This window comes from Notolepis coatsorum (genome assembly GCF_963971535.1).
Source record: "Notolepis coatsorum genome assembly, chromosome: 1".
NCBI lineage: Eukaryota > Metazoa > Chordata > Actinopteri > Aulopiformes > Paralepididae > Notolepis > Notolepis coatsorum.
The window spans coordinates 293,923,916-293,936,693 of NC_140165.1; the positions used below are offsets into that span (position 1 = coordinate 293,923,916).

A 12,778-nucleotide genomic window follows, 5' to 3' on the forward strand; every position below is an offset into this window, starting at 1 on the left:
TGTGAACTCTGCGCATTACCTGGCAAAACAAACCGCTGACTAGAGGGTGATTGGCGGTGATTTGCAACACGTTGTGACACGTTGGCGGCGGCGGTCATAGATCTGTAACCGTAGACTCACCCTGACAACTTCCTCTGAGCAGTATCGAACGGCACGTCAAAGTCTTGGATGTCCATTTCAATCGACCTCCGAACGGAGCGGAGGATGGGCTGTTATTTAGTGGCGGTGTGCTGGTGATGACAAAGCAGGGCATGGTGCAGTAGTATAGCTCCATGTGAGTGGGATGCATTTTTTAAATGCCTGTGGTTGGAGCAGACACAGATTCAGCATTATGCAGCATTTCATTGATGGGCGTATTTACTGTCACTGGCTAAACGGGCCGTCCTCCGTCGATATTCTCAAACCAGAGAGACAAATGAAGAGATCTCAACCTAAAGCTTGAACCAACGGAGGTTTCTTTAAATGTCTCTTAAGTATTTCTTTAAGTAAATTGCTCGCTTTTGTTTATATTCACATCTCCACCAAAATAGAGTTTTCTGTTGTTGTTATTGTTCTATAGTCTACAAGCTGAATACATGTCTAGACGGTTTCAACTGCAACACAAACATTCATAATTCTCAAATTGATTTGCGCAATCGGCGTACCTGTGTGAGAGCCGGTTCAGTCGGTTGATAAGGGCTCTGATTATTACATCTGGTTTGCAGAGCAGACGGTCTTTCCTTTGAAAAATCCATTGGCTTGGTTTCAGTTTGTAGGGGGTCACAGTCTTGGCTTCAGACGAAGTCACTGAGAAGGAGCTAGGCCGACCACAATGCTGAGTCCTTTTTATTTCTGGTCATCATTGTAATCACAAAGTCTAGACATGGGGGTTTTGCTGTTTCGACCTCTGCACTCTTTAAAGATAGACTGAGCTCAGTGTGTGTCTGTCTCTCTCTCTCTCTCTCTCTCTCTCTCTCTCTCTCTCTCTCTCTCTCTCTCTCTCTCTCTCTCTCTCTCTCTCTCTCTCTCTCTCTCTCTCCCTCTCACCCTCTCACCCTCTCTCTCTCTCTCTCTCTCCCTCTCTCACCCTCTCTCTCACCCTCTCTCTCTCTCTCTCTCTCTCTCTCTCTCTCTCTCTCTCTCTCTCTCTCTCTCTCTCTCTCTCTCTCTCTCTCTCACCCTCTCTACTCTCTCTCTACTCTCTCTTCTGCTGTTTTGTTATCAGGGAATCAGGCCTGGAGCTTGTTTTAGTGCTGGTATGTATGCAAAGCTGCTTCTGGAGCACATGACCGAGGCTGTACTAGTGCTCGGCTGAGCAAGCCCTGCTGTACCCCAGGTCCTGTGTCCTCCCCACCTCCTCTCTTCCCTGCTGTACCCCAGGTCCTGTGTCCTCCCACCTCCTCTCTTCCCTGCTGTACCCCAGGTCCTGTGTCCTTCCCACCTCCTCTCTTCCCCGCTGTACCCCAGGTCCTGTGTCCTCCCCACCTCCTCTCTTCCCTGCTGTACCCCAGGTCCTGTGTCCTCCCCACCTCCTCTCTTCCCTGCTGTACCCAGGTCCTGTGTCCTCCCCACCTCCTCTCTTCCCTGCTGTACCCCAGGTCCTGTGTCCTCCCCACCTCCTCTCTTCCCCGCTGTACCCCAGGTCCTGTGTCCTCCCCACCTCCTCTCTTCCCTGCTGTACCCCAGGTCCTGTGTCCCTCCCCTCCCCTCTCTTCCCGCTGTACCCCAGGTCCTGTGTCCTCCCCACCTCCTCTCTTCCCTGCTGTACCCCAGGTCCTGTGTCCTCCCCACCTCCTCTCTTCCCGCTGTACCCAGGTCCTGTGTCCTCCCCACACTCCTCTCTTCCCTGCTGTACCCCAGGTCCTGTGCCCTCTCCTCCCCTCCCACCTCCTCTCTTCCCTGCTGTACCCAGGTCCTGTGCCCTCCCCTCCCCACCTCCTCTCTTCTCTGCTGTACCCCAGGTCCTGTGTCCTCCCCACCTCCTCTCTTCCCTGCTGTACCCCTGGTCCTGTGCCCTCTCCTCCCCTCCCCACCTCCTCTCTTCCCTGCTGTCCCCAGGTCCTGTGCCCTCCCCTCCCCACCTCCTCTCTTCTCCGCTGTACCCCAGGTCCTGTGCCCTCCCCTCCCCACCTCCTCTGCTGTACCCCTGGTCCTGTGCCCTCCCTCCCCACCTCCTCTCTTCCCCGCTGTACCCAGGTCCTGTGCCCTCCCCTCCCCTCCCCACCTCCTCTCTTCCCTGCTGTACCCCAGGTCCTGTGTCCTCCCCCACCTCCTCTCTTCCCTGCTGTACCCCAGGTCCTGTGCCCTCCCCTCCCCTCCCCACCTCCTCTCTTCCCCGCTGTACCCCAGGTCCTGTGCCCTCCCCTCCCCTCCCCACCTCCTCTCTTCCCTGCTGTACCCCAGGTGCTGTGTCCTCCCCTCCCCACCTCCTCTCTTCCCTGCTGTACCCCAGGTGCTGTGTCCTCCCCTCCCCACCTCCTCTCTCTCTGCTGTACCCCAGGTCCCTGTGCCCTCCCCTCCCCACCTCCTCCTCTTCTCTGCTGTACCCCAGGTCCTGTGCCCTCCCCACCTCCTCTCTTCCCCGCTGTACCCCAGGTCCTGTGCCCTCCCCTCCCCACCTCCTCTCTTCTCTGCTGTACCCCAGGTCCTGTGCCCTCCCCTCCCCACCTCCTCTCTTCCCCGCTGTACCCCAGGTGCTGTGCCCTCCCCTACCCACCTCCTCTCTTCCCCGCTGTACCCCAGGTCCTGTGCCCTCCCCTCCCCACCTCCTCTCTTCTCTGCTGTACCCCAGGTCCTGTACCCTCCCCACCTCCTCTCTTCTCTGCTGTACCCCTGGTCCTGTGCCCTCTCCTCCCCTCCCCCACCTCCTCCCTTGTCTGCTGTACCCCAGGTCCTGTGCCCTCCCCTCCCTACCTCCTCTCTTCTCGCTGTACCCCAGGTCCTGTGCCCTCCCCTCCCTACCTCCTCTCTTCTCTGCTGTACCCCTGGTCCTGTGCCCTCTCCTCCCCTCCCCCACCTCCTCCCTTGTCTGCTGTACCCCAGGTCCTGTGCCCTCCCCTCCCTACCTCCTCTCTTCTCTGCTGTGACCCCAGGTCCTGTGCCCCCCCCCCCGCCTCCTCTCTTGCCTGCAGCCCTCCGCTCTGCCATTTCATCATCTCCAAATGGATCCGACCCGGAGACTGTCATTGCTGACGCGATGGCCACACGACATCACCGGTGCTATGACAACAATGCTCCAGCCTCTCAGCCATTCACAGGTCTATTTTGGATCCCAGTTGATTTGAATGTACCGAATTATGCGCGCGCACACACACACACACACACACACACACACACACACACACACACACACACACACACACACACACACACACACACACACACACACACACACACACACACACACACACACACACACACACACACACACACACACACACACACACACACACACCACATTACAAACAACATTACCTCCCTGCTTTAATTGCTTTTGATGTGGTGAGAGCATTTTGAATTTTTTACAACGCTGTTTATTATAAATGCTGTTCTTTTAAAACTACAAAGAAAAACTGAGATGATCATTAAACCTGCCCCCCCCCCCCCCCCCCCCCTATTCATTTTTGGAATCCAGTGATGTTTAGGCCACTATTGATCCTGCTAATTTTATCAGGAGAAAACCCAAGAGACAGACGGGCACCTTGAGTCTGAATGCTGAGGGAGATTGTGTCATTGATCGTATCCTTTTTTTTCCCCCTCCTTAAAGGTGCGTGTGCAGTAGAAGGGAGGGTGAAAGGTGCGTGTGCGCGCCGGTAGCAGGGAGGGGTGTGAGATCTTAGTGTAAATTTGATGCTTCTCGTGGGGGGGGGGAGTGGAGAGAGGGGGAGAGAGAGAGAGGCAATTAAAGAGGAGACAGGGGAGGGAACAGACATTCCTGCTGGCAGTCAGTTTTTAGCAAAGGGGGGTGGAATTAGAGAACGGGAGGAGCAGAGAGTGAGTGTGAGAAGGAGGGAGGAGGGGGAGGAGGAGGGGGGTTACAAACAGGCACACCCCCTTTCTCGCTCACAGTTCCTGAACTCATCCTCACACAGGAGTCTGTTCTGCTGTTGACTTGCAAAGAGAGGGGGAAATATCAGGAAGACTCACTCGCATGGAGCATGACATTTCCCTCGCAGTGATGTTGGAATATCTCTGGATCGTCCGCAGAAAGAGGTGACACACTCTCTCTGGGCTGTAACAGGCGAGGTAAGCTTCCCGGTGCTGCTACTGGGCATTCAGTCTCCTGTTGTTGTAAACCTTGTGTACTGGGCGGTGTGTGCTCAAAGAGATACCAGAGGCAAATGGCTGTTGAGTTTCAGACCCGTTTCCCTCCTAAGAAAAAAGAGGTGTTAAAAGAGACCAGTTGCAGTTTGACCTTTTGTTCTCTTATCCAAATAAAGGCTAACCTGGCAGTGTAGCAATTGTGGATGTGTTTTGTGTTCAAGGTAAGGCAGGCTACTGGAAGCTCCCCCTCTAAAATCTGTAAAGGTGTCTCTCTCTCGTGCAGGATTGATCAGGGATTCAAGGGCTTTTGAACACAACCGACCATTCATTCTGTGTTTTTCTGGCTGCTTCCCTGTTATTATTATTATTTCATTCATTCGATTTCATTTTTTGTGTATCTATAAATCCCTGTCTCTTCACGGACAGGCCATGATGTGTGTGTCTCTTGTTACCGTTCAGGTCATTTATCTTTTACCTGTTGTTCTGTGCCCCATGCAACAACTTTACCTACAACTGCAGACAATACGCTATTGTCTCCCCCTCTCCATTCACTGGCAGACGGCAACAATACGGCTTGTGTCTGTATCATTGTAATGACAAAGCAGAGGTGGCTGTGGGTTTTGTGATGCTGGGAAAGAAAGAAAGAGAGATGATGAATTGCAAATAGGCAAGCTGGTCAAAGTCAAGGAGAATTCCCAGAGCGTGTCCTGGAGGGGGGGGGGGGGGGGGGTGCTTTTTTGGTGTGTGTGAGTTCATTTAAAATCGGGTCTTTGTGTTGGAGCCCCGTGTGTGAGTGCTGTGTTGCGGTGAGCGGGGCGAGAGTTGGTAATCTGGTGTCATAGTTATGGAAATCCGTTGACCGTCCTCTGCTCACACGGGACTGAGGGGTCAGGTTTTTACATCTGGACAATACGCCTGTCACGAGCAGGAGAGAGAAAAGCCAGCGTGAAAAGATTCCCTTTTTGTTTTAGTTGTTTCTCCACTGGGTGATATGAAGTCATGATGTGTGCAAGAGTGGGAGTTTTACATCCCCCAGGTTCATTCATTTGATTGAACGCAGTATTCTCCCCGAGAAGGCTGTATTTATTTAGGCTGTATATTCTCACCGGCTGTCGTAAGCTCGCTTTTGTGATCGAAAGCACTTGTGTTAACAAAGGTTTTTATTGTAGTTTTTATTTAATGACCTCTGTAGTTCACTTGGGATCATGTGGTCTTTCAGATAGCTTCAGTAACTTGTTGTAGAAGTTACACACAGGGGGGTGTTTTTGTAGCCTATTGCATAATGTTACTGACTTATCAGTAGGGTTGGGCATCGTTTGGATTTGCATCGTTTGGATTTGAACGATTCCGGTTCCGATTCTCCATTTCGATTCCTGTTCTAAACGATTCTCGATTCCGATTTTTTTCATACTACCACCATTGTCAGTTGACTTGATGATACAGTTTAATTTGTTGCTGTACTGTAACTAGGGTATCCATTAACAAAGTATATATATATATTTTTTTTTAAGAATCGAAATGCAAATATGTTACTTCCGTTCTGAGTTAGGAACCGGTTCCTATTAGAACCGGTTCTCGGTGCCCCAACCCTACTTATCAGTGTAATATTTAATAATATAATAATATTTTCATTATAATTAAGCCTAGGCCTAACCTACATGATGTAAATTTTTTCACCCTCAGCATAGCTAAACCTAGCGCTCTGGACAAAATGATGATTTATGAGAGGAGCAATGACCCTCAACCCATAGAGGAGGGCAGGGCACACAAACAGATGCACTGTAGTCTGTCTGTAGTCTTTTGATCTGTCCTTGGAGGCTTCTGGGGGGGGGGGGGGGGGGGGACCATGTGGCCTGACATTACATAAGCACATTAATCATTGTAATCACTTGTGTTGCAAGGACTAGTCTGCGTGCACATTTGTTTTGTTTTTGCCATTGCAACGTGTCTTGCCCCAATGCTAATGAGCGGTACTGTGCAGGAGGGAGAGCTCGGAGAAGGACGGTGGTGTGAATTGAACTTGGAATGCCTTTGGCTTGTGGACAGAAAGGAGGTGTCAGCACTCAGTCTGACACCGAGGTTGGTGGTGTTGACGCTCCATCTGCACAATAATGACTACGGCTGTGGCAGGGGAGGGGATGGAGGCGGCCACTCCCGCTCTCCTGGAGCCCTGGAATGCATGTGACCGCCGGGCACGTTTATAATGTTAACACTCGCGGTCAATGGATTGTCGTCATTTTGTCAACGGAGCGATCCAACCAGTTAGAGTTGGCCTACAATGGATTTGGATGGTCTAGTATCTGGCGATGTGGTGACATGAAGATCATTATGTTGGAGAAGAAGTTAGGTCACCTTTTCTTTTTTCCCTGGCTGGAGAAAAAAAATCCTGAATTTGGGGAAGTGCATGAATAATATCGTCACCTTTTTATTTTGAGCTAATTATAAGAGTTAGTTTTATGCAGGTGATATTAGGATAAATCGCGTGGTGGACAGAACAAACTTTGTTTTTGCCATTTTATGCTAGTTTATTGTCAGAAGGATGTAATTGCGCATTAGTTTATTTTGTGGATTTGAGTTTATTATACTGTGAATTTCTCCAGGTGGCCAGCAGTAGCAACCCCTCCTCTCTACCCCTTGAAACCCAATCCACATATTATCGGATTAAAAAAAAAAGTGTAAAGAAAGTGAGTACCCTGTAGGGCTGAAACTAACAACAATGTTTTAAATTATCTTTATTAGCATTTTTCACGGCTTTTTCTGGCCACGCAGGACCGATAGAGGAGAGAGGGAGAACGGGAGGAGAAGCAGGGAGGACATGCGGCAAATGGCCACTGGGAATCGAACCCGGGGCGACCGCTTCGCGATTCAGCGCGCTATATGGTGTGCTACTGGAGCACCCCAACTAACAACAATGTTGATATTTGATTAATCTTTAGATTATTGAAACCTTTAACCAAACCGAAAAAACAACATATTATTCCTCGTGTTGTACAGTGCTCTTTCAAACAACTTGCAAATTGGCGGTTATAAAACAAAAAGCAAACTTAAATGTATCTTTGCAAAAAAACAAAAACCCTGTCTTCAGTTTAAAAGGAGTGGTTTAAATAATAATTAAGAAAATCACAACACAATTGAAAGTGTTAACAGTAGGGGTGGGGGAAAAAATTGATACGTAGTAGTATCGTGATAGTTTGCGTGGCGATACTGTATCGATACAGGGACGCCAAGTATCGATATTTAATTATTCATAAAAATAAAATTCTTGTTCATTGTTCATTTCAATACCTGTAATAGTACAGTAGTCCACACACACATGTGCATTCAGTTAAGTTGGAATATGACTGTAATACAAACAGTTCAGTTTGTCAGGTACATGCAACACAGATTACAGTGTTTACATCTGTCTGCTTGAGAAAATACCATGTTCTGCAATAAAAATTATTGAAGTGAGATGAACAGACTGAACTTTATTTTATTAGATAAAACATGTTGACAAAGTTTTACTTTGCAGTTGAAAAAAGGTAATAAATGAAATCTGATCAAAATAAAAAAAAATCCGCAATAGCCTACTTAGCGTATCGCAATATATTTTGTATCGCGATACTATCGTATTGTGACGCACGTATCGTGACGCAAGTATTGCGATAGTATAGTATCGTGAGGTCTCTGGCGATTCCCACCCCTAGTTAACAGGCTTTATCATATCTGTGTCACCACATTTTTGTTAATCGTGGTACACAGTTCTGTCTATTAATGATCAAAACAAAATATAATCGACTGGATGCTCTAGTCTAGCGTGTGATCTTTTTTTTTTCAATATTTTTATTGCCGTTTTTCGTTTATACATACATACATACATACATACATACATACATACATACATACAGACAATAACACAGGACAAAAAAACACATTTCAACCCCCTCCCTTCCCTAATTATAATTTAAATTGACATTCACGTAAACATACTATAATAACAAAAACGAATACAGTCAAATGAATTATAAGAAATCATAAAAAAATAATTTTTTTTTTTTAAAAACCCTCTTCGGCTTCTCAGCGTGTGATCTTTTTCATACCAAAGCAGATATTGTGACGTATTGTTTATATCTAACTAAAAGTCCTCCTGAATATGGTTTCATTTCTCCGGCCCTACAGGTTACCGTTTATTGTCATCACGAGTCGTGTCCAGCGAGCCGTACATTGGCGGTGTGACAGGTGGTGTGACATCACACATCAGGGTGTGGATCAAACTCTTCCGTTGTGTTTCTGGCAGTGACACGACAAACAATGACTAACACGGATGGAATTGTCCTGTAGGACAGAGGGATACTGAGATGCAGGGCACTGATCCGATAACCACACCTGTGTGCACTTAAATGAACCCTCGCCCTAACGCCCATAGTTCTGTGTCAAGCGAACCGAACAATAACATTGTAAACAAATGTCACACAGTCATGTCGTCGGGGGAACCCTCGCATCACGGCACACACATGTGCCTGTATGTGGACCGTGAGAGGCTTAAAATGGCTGACAGCGTGATCTGAACCAGGTGGATAAAGTAATGATTTTATCCAGATTCTACATTTATGAATCTAGCTACTAAATGAGGAGACTGAGAAATGACCGATAAAGGAATATAGCGAGGGCGATCGGTTACAGTCGTTGAACGGGGATCCCCCATTACGGCTGGGCATGCTCCAGTCCCGTCTCCGCTGTGAAAATAGCTGCTCTATCTCTGAAAACGTTGGAGCACATTTCAAAACAGTCGTTATTTGGGTATACTGACGATTGAACCCCATTGTCACTAAATCATTGAACACTTTGTTGTTTTTTGTGTGTGCCCACAAGCAACTGTGTCATGATGTGATCGTATGGCCATATTTATATCAGGGCTTTCACCTCTTCGTTGGACCACGTCTGTCCATGAGAAAACATTTTACGCCTGCCCAACTCCCATGTTGATTCCCAGTACGCCATAAAAGTGTCCACTCACCTTCAACCCACAATGCACTGTTTTTTGGTTCACTTCCCGTATTTGGGTGGGATCACGTTCTCACCACAAACCGCCCGCACCAGACCGCGTCAATACTTTTACCAACTAACTTGCATTTTTCCGCGATCTGATTGGCCACTGACGTTTCTGGTCATGTGACATCTGCGCCAATCGTGTGACGCCTGTTTCTATCACTGGTTAAGCTTAGGCACTCTTTCAAAGTTGGTTATGGTTAGAGTTTGTCTTAGAGCAGAGCGATAGAACACCAGCCCTGATTCCAAACTCTAACCTTAACCAACTTCGAAAGAGTCGCCTAAGCTTAACCAGCGATATAACTAGGCGTTAGGTAGTTTGCAGGCTGTTAGAGGCGGAAATAGGCGCAGAAAAAGGCGTCACGCGATTGGCGCACATGTCACATGACCAGAAACGTCAGTGGCCAATCAGAACGCGGAACTGGAAGTTTGTTGGTAAAAGTATAGACGCCACCAGACCACCTCTTCAGCAGTCCCGGGCTCCCGGCCCAGTTGTTTTTGTACGATTGCCGTGTTCACACACATGCCCAAACTAATCGCATCCAAGAGGGTTAAAACGAATCGGGGGTTTGATTCAACCAAAACGAGGCAGGTGTGAAAGCGCCCGAGAGTCTCTCCCTCCCAAAATGCCTACCCCCCCCCCCCCCCCCCCAAATGAAACGGCCTCCGTTCAAACGTACCCTCACCGTTTGCAGCTGAAAATGTGACTTGTCATCATAGAGCACGGGTGGTCATTTTAACCGCAGGGCGGTGGAAATTAGTAGCCCGTATCGGAAGACTCTCTGCCTCTCGGAGCGAGCACACTTATTCCTTCCCGGCTCTGTGTAGTCATGTGTGACGGGATCCGGTCTGCTCACGCTCCGGTGCACGAGGCTAGACGCGGCGGGGAGCCCGGGAGCTCCTCGGAGCGCCGAGGTGGCGTTCGGGGACGGGTCCGTACGGTCGGCTCCATCTACACATGTGATATTTCGAGTCTCTTAACTAATCTCCTCGACGGATTTGAGCGGGTGTTTCGCTGATGACGAGAACAGATGGTGGTCAGAGGAGGTTGTTCTTTTGGAAACTCAGGGAGTCATTATGGAAAACTTGTTCTCACACGAAGGATATTGCGGCTACGGTCAGGTGACCGTGAGTTTTATATAGGAAAATACTCCTGTGTTTCCCATCTCACTCTTCTAGGAGGAGGAGGTCTGCGAGGATTAGGGGTTTAATCCTTTGTGCAGAACGACTTTGCATCGGCCACCCAGAACCTTGCAACCTGTTTACTCCTCACATTAATATTGGAGTTCAGAACAGATGACGTCTTTGACCCAGATGTGTTTTTTTTTTCTTTTTTGAGTGGAGCCTTGATTGTGTTCGTCTTTTTCTTTTTGTGTGTTTGTGGCGTTACGTAAAGAGAACACACTTCAGTTGGAGGCGTTCGCTGACCTGGAAGCAATCGATTTGCCTCACAGTGGAAGAAGCTCCTGGCTGAGCCGCGCGGACGTTTTATGAATGCGTCTGTCCCCTCACTGTCCCTGGCATTGTGTCTGTCCCGCTGCCAGCGACGGGGACGTCCGGAGACCAGTCAGCTGTCACGGCTGAGACGGGTCGGTGAATGGCTCAGTCAGCAGCGTCTTGGCCTCTGGTCTAAAAACATCAACACCGACTCAAGGCCTTTATACCAATCTCTTTGACGGCTGGAGCTGACAGAATAAAGGAAGGGGTTCTGCTGCTACACGACCAACTACCTCCATTTTAAGGGATTTGAATTTGTATAAAGGCTCACACACATTGGACAGGGCAACACACCCCCCCACACACACACACTCCATTATGAGATTGAATGGGTGAGAGGAGGACAGTCAACCTATTCACGCAGAGCACTGGCATGAGACGGCCTGTATCGTAATGTCCAAAATATGGTTCCCTCGCACACTTGCCTTGGTTTTGGCTAAAGCATTTGCAAGCAGGGCCACAAGGGAAGGGTACGGGGTTCATGTGGATTCAGACACATGGCAGTTCAATAAGACACACTACAAATACTACAGATATAGGCTATAAGGTGATGTGAGAGCCAGCTGTTAAGTTATATCTCACAGGTTTTGATAAAACGTCTATCTCTATGGATCGAGAGGCCTTTCAACTCTACAATGTTCTTATGCTTTATGGATGCCTCTAAGGCATTCGATAGAATAAACCATAACATACTGTTCCATAAACTGTCCCAAAGAGGGGTTCCTAAGGTCATAGTTAGGATCTTAGCATTTTGGTATGCCCATCAGCTTACACAAGTTAAATGGGGTAACTCAATGTCGGCTCATTTTAATGTGGGTAATGGAGTAAGACAAGGCAGGATTTTGTCTCCCTTCCTGTTCAATGTATATATGGATGACCTCTCCAGTCTCCACTAAACTTAGGGAATGCAAGACTGGATGTATGGTGGGGGAGAGCCTTATCAACCATCTGATTTATGCTGATGACTTAGTCATACTGTCCCCCTATAGTGCTGGTTTACAGCAACTGCTTAAAATCGGCTCTGTGTATGGTATACAACATGATATCAAATTCAACCCTAAAAATAGTGTTGTTATGATAGTGAAAACTAAGGAGGACCAGAAGCAAAAGTTTCCCTCCTTCTTGCTGTCCGACTGTGCTCTAGATGTGGTGAAGAGTATGCGATATTTGGGTCACAATATCACTGATGACATGTGTGATGATGTTGATGTGCAGCGCCAGTGCTGCAAACTATATGCACAGGCCAATATGTTGGCTCGAAGATTTTATATGTGTACAGACCATGTGAAAATAAGCCTGTTCAGACGAGCCTACTGTACTCCATTTATACTGCACACCTCTGGTGTAACTATAGCACAGCAAACATTTTAAAACTGCAGGTAGCATATAATGATGCATTTAGGATCCTCCTTAAGCTCCCAAGACGGACTAGTGCAAGCCATTTGTTTGTGACTACAAATGTCCCCACCTTCCATGCTCTGTTGAGGAACCTGATGTTTAAATTTATGTGTCTTTTATTAGAGTCTAAAAACAAGATAATAGGTGCCATTAGTTATGTTAAACGAAGTGATACATGGTACTCCTCTGAATCAGAATTGTGGAAACATTGGAACCGATGCCTTTATGTATTTTAATCTATGTTGTTGGCCTTGTTGCTTTTGTTATTGTATTCTTGTTGGTGTTTTGTATATGTGTAATATGGACCTTGAGTCTGAAAAATAAAGTCTTCATCATATGGCCACACAGATATCATATCGGATAAACCATCTTAACAGTCATGCTCAACGCCATTTGTGCAACTGCAGAGCACTGGAAGCTGTTGGAGGATCTGTTGGCACTGTTGAATTGGTCAGGTTTATCACAAAGGGGCAACTTATTTGAAGTATATTTGCTTCTGTAGCGTGTGTAATGTATTCATGGCAGGGTTAGAAATAAATTTTTCCCCCATGGCTTTTTTAAATTAATTGGCTTAATTTATTTTAATTTCGAAAAACTACACTACCCAACGGAT

General features: G+C 47.6%; 1 protein-coding gene across 2 annotated transcripts in view; it reads left to right on the forward strand.

Annotated features, from left to right (window-relative positions):
• The window catches only part of tiam1b (TIAM Rac1 associated GEF 1b), a 100,905-nt gene that overhangs the window by 19,921 nt on the left and 68,206 nt on the right, over positions 1–12,778 (forward strand). The window contains exon 1 of one of the 2 annotated variants that reach the window (XM_084328231.1): positions 4,085–4,224. The exons of the other annotated variant lie outside the window; for it this stretch is intronic. The gene's annotated coding sequence lies outside the window, so the exon portion shown is untranslated. Of the gene's footprint in view, positions 1–4,084; positions 4,225–12,778 lie in introns of those variants that run through there. 2 annotated transcript variants of the gene reach the window in all.